The sequence below is a fragment of the Panthera tigris genome, chromosome A2, assembly GCF_018350195.1.
Source record: "Panthera tigris isolate Pti1 chromosome A2, P.tigris_Pti1_mat1.1, whole genome shotgun sequence".
NCBI classification, from domain to species: Eukaryota; Metazoa; Chordata; class Mammalia; order Carnivora; family Felidae; genus Panthera; species Panthera tigris.
In genome coordinates this window covers 36755538-36770330 of record NC_056661.1, presented here as the reverse complement: position 1 = coordinate 36770330, position 14793 = coordinate 36755538, and the positions used below count along the sequence as shown (strand labels likewise).

Here is a 14793-nt window from a genome sequence, read left to right as displayed (position 1 = left end):
CAGGAGGAAGGTAGGAGGACTTTATTGGAAGATCCAGGAGTAGCACACAGAACCCCCAAATCTCAGGATCCAGAAAGCCATCAACCAGGTAGTTGTTTCTTTTTGTTTGTTTCTGCTTCTCTCTTGAGTCAGATCCATTTTCCCTTTCTTTTCCTAGCACTGTTTAATCCTGTCTGTGCATGGAGGCCAAGGGGATTCCCCACAGGACTCGGTATAGACAGTCTCAGCTCACACTGGTTGGCTTTTTCTTGGTTCTAGAAGGGTGATGAGGACCAGATTTGCTGGCAAAATGATCTGCATAAGATGCAAATCTGAATGGATGTGTCTGTCTTTGTTTTACATTTTTGGACAAGGTACCATCATTATAGGAGGCAGTCTTGAGCCCCTTAGCAAGGCATTGAAACACTTTAAGCTGACCCCTACTTGACCTTTATTTCCAGTCTTTTCTCCTCAAAAGCTCCAAGTTCTGGCCATGCCAAGCATCAAATCAGTTTCTGTATACACCAAGAGTACATGCTTCAGCCAGGACAGTGTAGGTTGGATTTCAGCCTCAGCTCACCCATCGTTTGGTTGGCTGTACAAGCAGCAACAGGAAATCAGAGTCAGAAGCGATTAGGAGAAATAGAAATCCCTTGATCGTGGCGTGGGTGGTGATGAAGGTTAATGCTGGGTTTCCCTGTATATGGGGATGGTGCTCTAACTATTTTACTCAAATTACAAAGGACATGATGGTGTTGGCAATACAGGATTTGGAAGAAGGCATCCAATGGATGGCACCCGGTCTTCACAGGCACCTTGCCTGTTCCTTTAGACTTCCCTAGTTTGTCTCAATTCCGGATAGGTGGCTAAGCAGGTTACGTCCTCTGCAGGTACCATCGACCATCAGAGTTGGTGCAGCTGATGTTGCTGATGGAGTGGATGTCTCTTATCAGAGGCAGGCCATCACCACGTCCCGTTGATTCCACTACATATTGCCAGGACCCTGGAATATTGCCTTTCTACTTTTCTCCTGGGATAAAGCAAATAAATGACTATCTTCTGCCACCAGCACTGGTTCCCCTGATGTGTTCTCCACAGAGCAGGTGGGGTTATCATGCGAAAATGCAGATCTTGGTCAGGTCACTCCTGCTTCAATGGCTTTCTGGTGCCCTCAGGCTTAAATTCACTGCCCTCCTCCCCTCCCTCTCCTCCCTGGCAAATCCTGTTGGATCTGGACCTTGCTACCCTTCAGCCTTAACTTCCACTTCTGGCCCTGTCTTCCAGTCTTTTTGCCTAGCTCACTAATGTGTGATCCTTATCTGGAACTTAGTGTAGGCATAACTGCTTGTATTAGTTTCCTCTTGTTGTTGTCACAAATTACCACCAATTCAGTATTTGAAAGCAAGAAAACTTTATTCTCTTATACTTGCAGAGGCCAGAGGTTCAAATTGAGCCTTAACAGCCTAAAATCAAGGTGTCAGCAGGCTGATTCCTTCTGGAGGTTCCAAGAGATAATCTGTTCCTTGCCTTTCCCAGCTTTTTAGCTTGTGGGGCTTGTGGACCTTTCCTCCATCTTCAGAGCACATCACTCCAATCTCTGCTTCTGTCATCCCATCTCCCTTTTCTCTTCCCTGGTCAAATCTCCCTCCATCTACCTGTTAGAAGAACACTCATGATTACATTTAGTGCCCCCTTGGATAATCCAGAGCAATTTCTCTGTCTCAAGATCCTTAACTTAATCACATGTACAAAGTCCTTTCTGCCAGGTACTAGGTTTGAGGTTCCAGGGATTAGGACTTGGATATCTTCGGGGGCCATTATTTAGCCCACTGCCCTGCCTTCCTGAATCCAAGGCTATAGTAAATACATTAGACCCGCCCCTGGTTCCCTTAGGATGCCATACTTCCCAGTTATATGCATGACAATCATCCATTGAGGAAAGGACTGGTTATACACTCACCAGCTCTCTTTTCTGCTCTGAGCATGTAGGAACACTACATTTCCCAGAGCCCTTTGTGCTTAAGTTGAGACCATGTGACTGAGTTCAGCCAATGGAATATGGTGGGAATGATGTATGCCATTTCCCAGGCATGGCCATAAACTACCTCACTCCATCCTTCTGCTCTTTCCTCTATGGCTCCATATGGCCTCTGCATGGCTCCCACATGACTCAAAGTAAAGGATTTTGTGATGGTGGAGCTACATGATGGGAGAGACCTGAATTCCTAAATCACCATTTACTGGGTTAAGCCACTGAGATTTTGTGGTTATGCAGTACAGCACATGACCTGCCCTGACAAATAAATTGTCTTTTTTGCTTCTTTCCTTTACCAAACTAGGGGCTCTCTTATTTCCTGTTGTATCTGCCACCACCAGCAGAGTGCTTGGCACGATGTGAGCATTCAATAAAGGCTTGTTAAGTGAATGAAAGACAACTGGATTCAGGATGAGGACATGGGGGGAGGGGTAGGCAAAATTAGGGAGAAGTGTCATCGTCACCATGAGAGATGATGAGGGCTGAAGTGAAACAGGAGGAACAGGGATGACAGGAAGGAAGGATCTGATGTTTGTTCAGGAGGGAGAATTGACAGAACTTGGTGACTGACAGGATATGGAAGTTGAAACAAAGGGAGGCACCAAGGACCTCCCGGTTTAGTGTTTGGACACATGGCTGGCTGTTTGGGTACCAAACTTTCCAATGTACAGGGGTTGTTCTGATTATGTAGGTGAAAGTACAACTTGTATAACTTTATGTGACTGTTGCTTCTTTGCAGACAGTACAAACGTGTGTATAAGTTTCTCCTGGAATACTGTCGGTGAGGCAGTCTTGGTGATAGGGGGATTTTCATTCTACCGTGGTTGGTAGTAATGCCATTTGAACTGTTTGGTAGGTTGAAGCTATCCTCTAAATGTTTGTGTCCTCTCAGGGGTGCTTGGGTGGCTCAGTCGGTTAAGCCTCGGACTTCAGCTCAGGTCATGATCTCACAGTCTGTGAGTTCGAGCAAGTCTTTGAGTTCAAGCCCCGCATCGGGCTCTGTGCTGACAGCTCAGAGCCTGGAGCCTGCTTCAGATTCTGTGCCTCCGCCCCTCCCCTGCTCTTGCTCTGTCTCTCTCTGTCTCAACAATAAACTAAATATTTAAAAAAAATTTTTAAATAAATGTTTGTGTTCTCTAAAAATTCACATCAGGAAATCCTAATGACCAATATGATGATATTAGAAGGAAGGACCTGTGGGAGATGGCTAGGTCATTTGGGTGGCATCTTCATGAATGGAATCACCCTTCTTATAAAAGAGCCCCCACAGAGCTCTATCACCCCTTCCGCCATGTGAGGACACAGTGAAAAGGTGCCACCTATGAACCAGGAAGAGGGCTGTCACCAGAATGTGTCCATGCTTGTGTCTTGATCTTGCCAGCTTCCAGAACTGTGAGAAATAGATTTCTACTATTTACAAACCACCCAGTATATCACATACTATTACAGCAGCCTAAATGGACTAAGACGGTCGATATACATACATAAAAAAAAATAGCTACAGTGATTCACACATTCTGCATGCATGTCCCTTTTCCTTTTCTTTCTTTCTCTTTCTTTCTTTCTCTTTCTTTTTCTTTCTTTTTCTTTCTTTCTTTCTTTCTTTCTTTCTTTCTTTCTTTCTTTCTTTCTTTCTTTCTTTCTTTCTTTCTTTCTATCTTGTTATTTTCAGAGAGAGAGAGAAAGCGAGAGAGCAAGTGGTCAAAAAACAGAGTGAGGGAGAGACAGAATCCCAAGCAGCCTCCCCGCTGTCAGCACAGAGTTTGACACTGGGCTCGAACTCACAAACTGTGAGATCATACCCCAAGCTGACGTCAAAAGTCGGATGCTTAACTGAGTGAGCCACCCAGGCACCATATGCATGTCCCTTTGCAATGCAACCTTGCCACTCTTCCATATTCTCCTTGAATATAAGCTGCCTTTGTAGCTTGTTTCGTGCCAACAGAATGTGGCACAGTGATGATGTGCCTGTGCTGACCCGGGGTCTCAATAAGTCTTACGTGCTTTATTTTAGTGACTAGGAACCCTGCCCAGGCGTCATGTGAAAAAACCTTGGCTAGCCTGATGGCTTATGAGAAATCTCATGGGACAGAGAGGAGCTGTCCCAAATGAAGGCTGTCCCAGACCAACCAGCACCCTGGTGACCTGGCAGTTTAGCAGCAAATGCATGAGTGAGTCCAACCAAGACCAGAGGAACCATCCAGTTGAGGCCAACCTAAGTTGCCAATCGACGGAACTGTTGGTTAAATAAGGAGTTATTATTTTAAGCCACTAAATGTTGGGATGATTTGTTACATGGAAAAAACTATCTGATACAATCTGTATTTATAGGCATTTGTTGGAGCAGAGAGACATGGGTCCGGGGAGTTGTGTGCTTTGCATCCAGCCGTAGCTAATTCCTGGGTGTATACCTCATCATTTTAGCCAATGTAGCTAGCTGGAAAATGCATGACCCTAAATCCTATTTTGGTTTCACAACACAGTTGGAGGGACTTAAATTATTCAGAGAATTGCCTCAAACTACCACTTGACTTATGAACTAAACCTACTGTGAGATTCTCACATTAGTCATCCCAGACTCTGGTATTTCGTCTATAGTAGAATGACCAAAGATTAGGCATGATAAGTTTACCATTTTTTCTCTGGTAAGAAATATTTACACACACACACACAAGACTAACATAGTTTAGAAAGTGATTGTTACACAAATAGAGTATACAACCTTTAAAAGAGCTGCTTATAGAATATCTATTTCATCAACCATAATTTTTTTCAATTTTCTATGGACCAGTGGAAACTTAACTATGGAAAACTTCAATATTGTTCTTGGGACTGACATCTGACAACTACCTGGGTTTTTTTTTAGTTTGTTTATTTATTTATTTTGGTGGGGGGGGGTCAGAAAGATAGGGAAAGAGATAATCCCAAGCAGGCTCCACACTGTCAGCTCAGAGCCCCACGTGGGGCTTGATCTCAGGAATTGTGAGATCATACCCTGAGCTGAGATCAGGAGTTGGATACTTAACCGACTGAATCACCCAGGCACCTTGAGAACTATTTTTAAAGAGAATCTACCAAAATTCTTCCTGCGGTGGGGTGCCTGGGTGGCTCCGTTGGTTAAACTTGATCTCAGCTCAGGTCTTGATCTCAGGGTTGTGAGTTCAAGACCAGCATTTGACTCCACACTAGGCATAAAGTCTACTTAAAAAAAAATTCTTCTTGCTACATTGCTGAGAATGCTTACACACATGTAAGCTAGGACTGATTTGATGTCAACACTTTAATAAGAGACGCCTTCGCCTGTGTAGGCGGAGTGAAACATCCCCCTGTAAGTTCCCAAATGCTTGACCTCTCATTTTGCCGGAGTTGCATCCCCTACATAGAGGACTGGCTGCAGAATTGGTGAGGCCCCGTGTTCAGAAATCATTTAAGAGTTTCACAGCAATGGCAGAGCAGCAGGCGAAGCATGGGACCCTCCTGAGCATGGGTTGCTGTAAGGCTGTCCAGACTGCATGCCCAGGAAGCTTGCCCTGCCTCTATATTCTATCTTGTCCTGGAGATCTGAGATCCTGGAGAGCAAGGATGTTGTCTCAGCCTTCTGTCTCCCCAGGACTCAGGGCAGTGCCTGCCACCTGCTAGGCTCCTTTAGGTTTCCTGTGGTAAGAATGACTGTTTACTAAGCACTGCCAAAGTTCCATTTCACTGTGCTAAGCGCTCTATGCAAGATATGGAGTGTTTGTAATATTCCTGGGGAAAGCACCATTCTTTTTTTAAAGTATTTATTTATTTATTTATTTATTTATTTATTTATTTATTGAGAGAGACAGAGAGAGCAAGCAAGTGCATGGGGGAGGGGCAGAGAGAGAGAATGAATTCCAACCAGGCTCCTCGGTGTCAGCGTGGAGCCCAACATGGGGCTTGAACTCACCAACCATGAGATCATGATCTGAGCTAAAATCAAGAGTCAGAGAGGCTTAGCCAAAAGAGTCACCCAGGTGTCCTGGGAAAGACCCATTCATATCCACATCTTATAGGTGGGGAAACTGAGGCTTAGAGAGGTTAAGCGACTCATTTGAGGTCATAAACCTCATACAGAAAGAACTAGGATTTAAACATGGGGCGGTTCTCAAGTGATTTCGCAATGTCTGCTCATCACCTGTGTTTGGTTGTGGCAACTGGGAGGTGCTACTGGCATCTAGTGGGTAGAGTCCAGAGATGCCTCTGAACCTTCTACGATGCACAGGACAGCCCCCCACATCAGCTCCCCCCATCACAGAATGATCCACTCCAAAATGTCAATAGCATTGGGACACCTGGGTGGCTCAGCCGGTTAAGCTACTGACTTTGGCTCAGGTCATGTTCTCACGGTCCTCCAGTCTGAGCCACTCATCTGGGTCAGGGCTGACAGCTCAGAGGCTGGAGCCTGCTTCAGGTTCCGTGTCTTCCTCTCTCTCTCTCTCTCTGTCCCTGCTCTGCTCACGCTCTGTCTCGCTCTCAAAAATAAATACATAAACATTAAAAAAAAAATGTCGATAGCATTGAAGCTGAGAAACCCTGTCCTCATACCAAAACCCACGTTTCCTAAACACAAGACACTTCATCTTATTTTCTGCATTTTTCCTTTATTAATAAATACTATAATGTATTTATTCTTCTTCTTAAATGGACTTTAAATTGATGTGCACCTTAAATGTTTTTCCCCTGAAGCCAAGTGTTTGATGTGTCATTAATTTTTTCTGACACACATTAGCAATAAATATAAAATTATTTACAAACATGTTTGGGTACCACCAAAAAGCATCTCACCTACTACTTGTAGTCTGGGGGAACCAAAATTTAGACCCACTTCACTTCTCTTGTAGTTTCCTTTCTCTTTTCAGAACAAGAGAATAAAATATATCAAACCAGCGTGTTGCCCCAGCACGGCAAGGTGCTGGCCACATTTTGGCTTCTGTTGGAGAAAGTCATCGAGGGGACATGACCTTCAGTTGACCCCTGAGCTGGCGGTGGGCAATCGGAGGCTCATCATCCCCTCCCCTATCCTTGCAATGTATATTCCAAACACTGTTCTGGCACCAGGAGTCCGCTTCAAGGATGCAGCCTTGAGAGAGCAAAGTGCTGCTGAGACCATCTGGACGATATACTACTGACCCCTACTGCGGGTTGTGTGTAATATAAACTTGTAAGATTCTGGCAGGCAGGTGGAGAGATCCACTTGCCTTGCAGGGCCCAGGGCAGGCCTTGTAAGTTCCCTTGCTTATTACCCCCACCATCCACCCATCTGGAGACATCTGCCTCCTCCTTTGGTCTCTCCTTGCCCTCTGTATATGGGAGTCCAGTTTTGATCTCCCCCAGCCCCCAGGCAGCTCTTAAGGTTTGCAACCAACAGCTTGTGTGTCATCTCTTTTCTTTTTTGCAAGGCTAACAGTTGCTAAGAAACCTTTTTGAAACCCTAAGAGTCACCCGATGAGGACTATTAAGAATCAATGCCTTCCGGTGAGGGCCACAACACAGAGAGTCTAATTTGTGGAGTTGCATATAGACTGCCGTGGGCTCCGAGTCCTGGTGAGCAAACCTCCTTTGTAACATCGGTCCTTCCCCTTAATTATTGGGGAGTATGGTTGCAGGTTCCTTGCAAATTGTGCTGCAGACTGACATAATTAAGCCTAGAGCCAACGAGATTCTTCCTTAGATACTAAAAGTGTCTGTGTTGCAAATAATAATGTCATCATCTCTTTCATAGAAAGCACTTTCCTGAAGAGCTGCATGTTAATTTCAACACATTAGCAGGAATTCATTTGGGTAGTGGTGGGGGTGGTCTTTGATGATGATTTTTCATCTTCTATGAACTTGACAGGTGTTTCAATTAGGAAGTGAATTCCCTACACACACACACACACACACACACACACACACACACACACCCCGCACCTCTCCCCACCAGGAACCCTTACAGAAATGCTTTCCCAACCACATGTTCTAAATGGGGACATGTTGTCAATAATCACACTTCTATTAGGAGGCAGTGACTCTATTTACTGAGTTGACATACCCAGAGGAAAGTGGCTTTCTTCCTTTAGAGAGGGGGAAAAAAAAATAATAAATACTTTAAAAAAAGAATGGTGCTTTCCCCAGGAATATTACAAACACTCCATATCTTCCTTCCTTTCTTCCTTCTTGTACATATTTTTCAAAGGTTTGGGAAATGGGTGTGGGCAATGTTCCAGGCGGGAACAGCAAGGGAATTTGGTTTGGTTGACGTTCACAGGGATAGCAGGTTTAAAGTTTGGGATCTGGCAAATAAGCCACAAAGGGTTGGTCTATCAGGTTGGCTTCTTTCCCAAGCAGGCTCCCTGCATTCTCCTTGTGACAAACAGGGGGCAGTCTCTATTAATTAAAGCCTGGAACAGCAGCCAAAGTGAGTCTCCTCTGAGGACCGGACTCAAATATTCTGGTGACAGGCAATATTTTACAGAGATTGGAGACAGATTCTAAAATGGACTTTTCTGTCTAGATTTTGTCTCTTTTCACGAAGGTGTTTTTTTCTGTTTGTTTTGTTCTCTCTCTTTTAAAATCAAATTTAAATGTGTCTGAACAACCCCAACTCTTGCAGGAAGGTGTCTGTGACCTATCCTCCTACCAGGCCCTTGTCCTAGGCTCCCAGCCCTGATGCTTGCTGGGAGGTGCCTCGGTGGGGTGCAGTGGGGGTGGGCAGGCAGGAAAGCAGAGGTTAGGAGTCTGGCATTCTGCACCCAGCCCTGGCTTTCCCATTTGCTGACCATGTGACCTTGGGACAAAGACCTTAACCTCTCTGAGCCTCAGGCTCTTGGACCTTGGCAGGCCTGCTGGAAGGGTCCTTTCCAATTCTGATTTAGTGCCTAGAAATATCCCAATCCCTCTGTGTGGTCCTGACAGCAGAAACTCCATTGTCTGTCCCTGTTGTTTGCATTTCTTTCCTCCCTTGGTTTCATACCAAGGGTCTTGCATAAGAGTTTAGTAAGTTCATCAAAACAGCCTGTAAATAGTTTTTGAGTGTTTCTCATGCTTCTTGCTGCTGTAGGTGCTGGGAGATGCTGCAGGACTCAAGGCCCCTTTCTGCCCTGGAGTTTACCGTTCAATGTGCGGAGATAGGCAAAAACCAAATACATAATGTAATGTCAGATGGACAGGGAGTCTGGAGGCCTATTTTAGGCAGGCACTACCCGCAATGGTTAAACACAGACCCTGGAGTCACATTTCTTGGGTCAAATGCCAACTGTGCAGCGTCCCTTGCTGCGCTACTGTGGGCATCTGGTTTAATCGCTTTGGGCTTCAGTCCCTCCCTCTGTTGTGTGGGCCTCGCAATATCACCTAGAGATAGAGTTACAGGAGATCAGTCACTCCAGTGGTTTAGCAACTATTCCCAGATTGTCTGGGAGTGCTAGGCATGCTTTGAGCATCTGTGAGGAGGTGACTTTAGAAAACACAAGCTCAGTGGGTATATTGTAGGCATCAGATGTCAGCCATCATTAGTTCTCACACACCAATGCTTGTGTTTGTAGAGGTTCACACAGTGGTGGTGGGTGTGGGTCGACCCATATGCCACACTGCCGTATTTTGGGAACCTCATTCCGATGGCTCTGATGCATTTAGACTAAACAATCTCACACTTTGTCCAGGTGGGTTTGGGACATAATACAGGCCGCGATTCAGTGAGTCTCTGAGGGCTGGCATACTCCTGGATATGCTGGGTCAGTGTCAGCCTGGTTCATTTTTTGCTGGAACAGGGTCATTCTATGCTAGTCTTTCAGAAGACAGGAGGTGACATTCTTCCAAGAGAAGGCACAGTTAGCCAAACTCCCTGTCATTTTGAGAAAACTTGCAAAGGAGTTCAGTAACCACCTCCCCACCATGCTTTTTCGGTTAGAGAACCTCTATGTCATTTTATTGGTGGCCCAACTTTTTGGTGCTTTGAAAATGCCCGGAGAAGCCCCTGACTGACGCCCAGTGGAGGGGAGCGTGGTGGAGACATCATTCCCCTGCAAACCGCCCAGCTGACTGCAAGGTGTATACTTAGTTAATGCAATTTAAAAAAAAAAACAAAACAAAACAAAACACAGGGGCTTGTGGAGATCTAAATTCAGTGTAGCAACTTTGGTGCAAATCCTGTTTTGGGGCTATTGGAGTCAAACTCAAGCAGAGGAAAGAAGTGGGATAAATGAGAGAGGGCCAACTGATTCCAGCTGGAATCAGCTGAGTGGAGAGGGCAGATTTGGAAATGCTGAAGGGCAAGGACCAGAGGCTGGAAGCCCAGGAAGCAAGGCCGGACTGCACCACCTCGGGTGAGGATGTCTGGGGAGCTCCTTGAGCAAGGGGCCAGCTGACTCCAGAGACCCACGCGCGAGCTCCAGATGCAGGAGGGTGGCTGAGGCTAGGTGTCCAGGCTTTGTGCTGCACTGGATCTGGGCGTGCTGTGTGCCCTCCTGTAGAACGCAGGGAACGCCCCCGCGAGGTCTTAGAAGGACACAAGTGGCAGGTCCTGGGGCCTGGGAGAGTCCCAAGGAAAGACCTTCCGGGACGTGGGACGTGCCCCTGCCTGGGCCTGGTCTGCTGCCTCTTCCTACCCCCTGGGCTTCTTTGACTTCAGTTCCTCCCACGGCCCTCCCCCGGGGGTCCTTACCCTGGGGCCAGTGGCTTGCCACCCCGCCTTCCCAGCTCAGTCTTGGTCCTAGGCAAGTCCCAGAGAGTAGAACCACCCCGGACGCGCGCCTGGCTAGAGGGCTCAGTCGGGGAAGGGAAGGGCGAGACGGCCCGGGCACCCTGGAGGGGCGATCCTGATCAGACTGTGTCTCAGTCTGCCTTGGAGTGGAAGCCACTTAGTCTGTCCCTACCCAAGCCCTGCGAATCCCCCCTTCCCTGGAGGGCAGATTCCAACCGCAGCTCCTGCGCACTCACGCCTGAAAAAGCCAGGGGCTGAGCCGCCTCTTCGCCCGGAACAGGTCTGAGCCGCGCCTCCCTCCCGGAGAGGGCGCGGGAGGTCCCGCAGCCATCCTCCACCTGCTGGGAAACCCGAGCGGTGCCTTCAGCCCCAGTGGCTGCCGACGCTCACTCCTCCCCGCCAGCTAGCCTAGCTCAGCTCTGCACCCCCGCCCCGCCCCCCAACTCGCTCCCGCCAGCCCTGCCGACTCACCTCTTCCGCGCCCCCGCCTCTTTGGAGCTAGCGACCTTTCCACCCCTCGTTCCCTCCTGCCCCCTCCCCCTTTCCTCCTGCCCTCTCTTCATACCAAAAGCGTTGCTTGGCTCTCTCCAGGGGACTTAGCAAGCTGGAGAGCTGAGAGGGATCCTGAGAGCGGGCGCGGGGCGGCTAGTCCGGAGCCTTCGGCCTAGGCGAGGCACGGAGCGACCCACTCGCCGCTGCTCTCCGGCCTCCGCGTCTCCCTGTAGGGGGCCGGACCTGCACCCGGCGCTTGCCCCCACTCGTCCTCCCCCAGCCCCGCCAGGCGCGCTCCTCCCCGCCTGGCCCCTCCCCTTAGGCGCGCTGCGCGCGGTGCCCGGGAGGCGAACGCGGGCTGAGCCCAGCGCAGGGGCCGCCCACCACCGAGCGCCCCGAGCCTCTCCCTGCCTTTGCGGCTGGCGGCGGCTCGCAGCCCCCGGCAACAGCCTCGGCGGCTTCGGCCGCGCCTGGAGAGGCGGCCGGCCGAGCCCAGGCTGGGAGACAGGATCCGTAGCGTCCTCCGGCTGCTCCTCGGCAGCTTCTCCCCGAGCTGTGCGCCCGCGTGTGCCGGGCGCAGGAGCGAGCGGGGCACGGGCAGCTGGCTCAGCTGGGCTGCGTGGTAGTGCTGGCGCGGGGAGGGGGGCGTGCAGCCGCTCTGGGGGCCGCCTCGGAAGAGGCCAGCGAGGGCGCGGGGGTCTGGGACGCGTTCCCCACCCGAGCGCCCACGCCGAACTTCTGCCGGGGCTACTTCGATATCAGGGACGAGTGGGACCAGCCGTTCAGTTGTTCCTCGGGCGACTTCATCTTCTGCTGAGGGACTTGTGACTTGCGGTTCTGCTGCACATTTTAAGAAGCGGCGACTGAACCAGAGCACCTGCACGGACTCTGACATTCCGCTGTGGCTCAACACCCGCAAGCCCCCCGCGCGCAAGGACGGCCCCCAGCACCACCCCACGAAGGACAAGACCAACCTGATCCTTTACATCATGTGCGGGGTGCTGGCCGTCATGCTTGTAGGCATCTTCACCAAGCTGGGGCTGGAGAAAGCGCACCGGCGGCAGAGGAAGCCAAGTCCAGGTAGGCTGCCTCCCCTCCACCCAACTCCGTCGCCTCCCCTCCAGGCGCCGCTCTCCCTCCTCTTCCCTCTCCACCTTTCCTTGGGCAATGGCGCTCCCCCCACCCCCCAACCCCCATCTCCGCTGGCGGAGATCGCCAGGGCAGCCAATTTCGGCTCCAAGCGCGGAGAAGGGGCGCTGGGCTCCGCACAGGTGTGGACTTGAGCGCGTGTGTGTATGTAGGGGGTGGTCTCTGCACCACCCCTCACCCTCTCGCTGCCCTTTCCCACCTAGGATTCAAGCGGATCTGAGACACATAACAGCCCGGGAGCTCAGGGCCCCGGAGTCTTGGGTTTTGGCGAGGAGTCTACCCCTCGAATTCCAGATGCCAGCTTCTAGGTAAACAGGGCAGGCGGCCCGAAAAGGAAGGGCGGCCGGTGTGAGGGAGGGAAGCAGTGTGTGCCGCCTGCAACTCGTAAGGCTCGCGAAAACTAAGCGAGGGAGGTGGAGAGAGAGAGGGGAGGGCGAGAAGAAAAGCCTTGCCTGGAGCGGCCTGTTTCTCTCCCTGAGCAGCCAGATTCCTGGAATTGGGACCTTGGTTGTCTCCCCACCACCCGGACCCCTGCCCGCTTTCCGCTGTGGCCACTTCTCCCTGCTGGGCTCCAGGGCCTCCTCCCTGTGCTGCGCCCCTTGCAGGGGTTGGTGAGGACTCCAATGTCGGGAGGCCCCCTCCTGCCCCCCTGATTCCTCAGCCTTCCCGGTTGCCTTATTCATTATGCAAGTCCCAGCGGGAGCGAGTTGTAGCAGATGGGAGAAGGCACTTTGGGGATTAATGGAGCGATTTTCCTTTTGCTTTTTAAAAAAGTGTCTAAATTGATTCGCACAACTCTGTAACTTTGGAGGCAGAGTACACAGCCACCGGGAAGCAGCCCCCAGACGCGACGCAGGCCAGGGTTGTCAGGAGGTCTCGGCGGGGCGGGGTTGGAGAGCGACTGGCGGTCTTGGAACAGCTGGGTGGCTGGGCGCTAGCTAGCTCGATCTTGCCGAGTGTGGGCAAAGGGGTCGCCATGTGTCCCCCCCCCCCAACCCCCTACACACAGACACACACCCTCCCCACACCTCCGGCGGGGGCCCATGTGTGCTCCTGTGGACACAGGAACTCGGTGCGTCTGCCTAAAAAACCTGAACAAAGAGACCCACCCAAAATAGGCGAAGGAACATTACCACCGCACTAGCAATTATTTTCTATTTATACGCAGAGTATCCGATGATTTTTTTTTCCCCCCAGAGGGGAGGGATTTGGGGCAAGAGGTGAGGAAATTCCTCTTGGTTTGGGTCAGCAGGGAGGTGTGGGTGGATGTTGGGGTGTTGAAGCACAAAAGTTAGCTTGGAGAGGATTCAGGAAACTCTGACCAACTGAGAGAGTAACACGCTGGCCCCGCCCACCTCCTGCACCTCTAAGATGCCCTGTGGCCAGCCCCACAGGCAGGAGTTTCACTTCCCCGCAGTCCCCGCCAGTCCCTGTAGGTTCCCGGGGTCTGTGCTAAGGTGAAGGAAGACTAGGGCGGCGGGACTGTGGCAGGCGACGGGTGTGGCCTTGGTAGGGAGAGAGTCCCCCAGGGGTAGGTAGGCTGCCTTGCAGATTCATATTAATTCCTCTGCTGAAGTATCCACTGAGCCCTTCCCTTGCAAACCAGCAATGCCAAGCAGCCCTCCTGGGTGTTTGGGTGGGGGATGAAGGAGGGTAGGAAAGGCAGGTGAAGGAGGGTAAGAAAGGCGGGAGAAGGGGAGGTGGGAAGGTGGGAGCTGAGCTAAGGGTGGGCGGCTCCCTTTGGCCTGCAGAGGGGGAAGGTGATGTGTGATCTTCAGGCTCTGTGTGATCTGGGTATTCCTGTTGAGACAGAGCTCCACTGCAGACCTGAGGGCTCAGGAGGGAATCTTATTCCTGTCTTGCCACCTTGCAGCTCTGTCTGGAGAAAAGAATCCCCCCCAGCTTAGTTGGTTGCACCCACTTCTTCAGGGACCACCAAAGGGCTGGTTGGGTGTGGAATATCGGGGCATCCACACCTCTGAAAGAGCCTGGACACAAGACTCTCCGGGTACACAGTTTGGGAATTCCAGAATGCCATGGAAGTACATTCTCTTGAAGAGAAAGGATAGTTGATTTTTATTGGCAGTTTCCCAGGTGTGGTTTTCAACCCCAGCTGCTGTTTAGGACCACCTGGAGTGCTTTAAAAAACAAAGCAAAACAAAACAACCCTCTTGCTAGGGGCCCGCCCCAGGCAATTTAGATCACAATTTCTAGGGTTGCTGAGTCTGTGTACTTCTGTAAAGCTCTCTAGGCTTTCCAGTGCGTGGCCAGTTACTATTACTGAAAAGGAAAGAACATTTGCCAGGCACTGCACTAGAGGGGTGTGTGTGTGTGTGTGTGTACTTGAGTGCATGTGTGTGTAAACACTCCTTTAGTGTGCATGACCACCTTAGGAGACAGGTGCTATTAGTTCCCACTTATAGATGACAAAATCATGGCT

General features: G+C 50.3%; 1 long non-coding RNA gene and 1 pseudogene across 1 annotated transcript; one reads left to right on the top strand and one right to left on the bottom strand.

Moving 5' to 3' along the window:
* Positions 1-1470: 1470 nt before the first annotated feature.
* LOC122236711 lies at positions 1471-11420 on the bottom strand. Its single transcript, XR_006214914.1, has 3 exons — positions 11278-11420; positions 10949-11053; positions 1471-1634 (listed from the first exon to the last, which is right to left on the bottom strand). It is a non-coding gene; the product is annotated as an uncharacterized LOC122236711 (long non-coding RNA).
* A 251-nt stretch (positions 11421-11671) lies between these two features.
* Positions 11672-14793, top strand: part of LOC102964178 — a 29088-nt pseudogene continuing 25966 nt past the window's right edge.